We start from the raw sequence: 1,172 nt of genomic DNA, 5'->3' as shown, positions 1-1,172 counted from the left end.
AAACCACCCCACACAATCCATGATCTAAACTCTACATAAAACTACCCTCAACTCCAACACAACACAGACCTAACACCCTAACCTGCCACCAGTAACACAGGGGAACCACAGCAGCCAATGTACTACTTCTATAAAATGCTGTCAATATATGCTCAAGCGATTGTAGAAAGAGGGCCATGCCCCCCACTACAGAGCAAGGCAAAAGCCCTGCAGCTCATACTAATATGACCGTGGGGTAAAATTCTTTCCTGACCCCATGCATGGTGTTGGTCTGGCTCTGAGTGAAGGGGAAAGACCCTCTAGGCAGGAAACCCTGGCTCTGGCATCAGTACAAGGACTGGCACTTGCCTGCGCCAGATGTAGCCAACACCCAATGCCTGTGGGAAGGCTTTAAGGTTGTGAGCTACCACAACCCCATATTCAGTCTTTCTTCTAGAAGTCCTGGTTTTCCATCCAGATGCCACAGCCTGGGACACAACCCACACTTGTTTTTAGAAAGAAGGAAGGAAGGAAGGAAAGAAGGAAAGAAAATTTCCAAAGCTCGGGGCTGCCCTGCAGACTGAGCCTCGTCTTCAGCTGCTTCCCCGGGGCTGCACCGGGGCAGATAGCAGCTGGGAGACCTCCCCAGGAAAGGCCGCTTGATTAATGGAGCATGGGGAGAGGGACAGGCCGGTTAACGCCTCCGCGGTGAAGAGCCGGAGCCATTAAGTCAAAAGACTCCCTCGGACGCTGCGAGCCCCGCTCCAGCCCGGGAGCACCAGCTGCCACCGAACTGTAAGGGAGGAGGAGGGCCGCCGGCACCCCGCGGCCTGGGGCAGAGCACGACTGGCCGGGCTCGGCGACCGCGGAGCAGGACGGACACAAGCCAAGCCAAGCCGAGCCGAGCCGGCTGAAGACATTCTCCCGCCCCCCGCCGTGAGGGCGGCAGCCCCTAAGCAGCATCAGCGCTCTCCTCCACGCCAGGCCCCAGCCCGCCCCGACGCGCCGCCAACGGCCGCCCCACCTCACCCTGCACCGAGCCCCGCGGACGCGGCAGGCAGAGCGGAGTGCGAGAAAGGGGCCGGGCCTGGGTACCTCGGTCACGTGGCGCAGCAGCCGCGCGAGGCCCTGGGAGGTCGCGCGGGACCGGGGCCAGGACGGGATGCCTTGGCGCACGGCGGGCGCTGTCCGCG

At 61.1% G+C, this 1,172-nt stretch overlaps 1 protein-coding gene across 1 annotated transcript in view; it reads right to left on the bottom strand.

Moving 5' to 3' along the window:
* Nucleotides 1–1,113, bottom strand: part of OGDHL (oxoglutarate dehydrogenase-like) — a 136,215-nt gene extending 135,102 nt beyond the window's left edge. Inside the window, exon 1 of the mRNA XM_019502280.1 lies at nt 1,075–1,113. The gene's annotated coding sequence lies outside the window, so the exon portion shown is untranslated. The remainder of the gene's footprint in view (nt 1–1,074) is intronic.
* Nucleotides 1,114–1,172: the final 59 nt, after the last annotated feature.

Source organism: Gavialis gangeticus, unplaced genomic scaffold (assembly GCF_001723915.1).
Source record: "Gavialis gangeticus isolate Ggan-Ray unplaced genomic scaffold, GavGan_comp1, whole genome shotgun sequence".
Taxonomy (NCBI): Eukaryota; Metazoa; Chordata; order Crocodylia; family Gavialidae; genus Gavialis; species Gavialis gangeticus.
The sequence above is the reverse complement of the archived record's forward strand: the minus strand, read 5'-3'. Positions and strand labels throughout refer to the sequence as shown.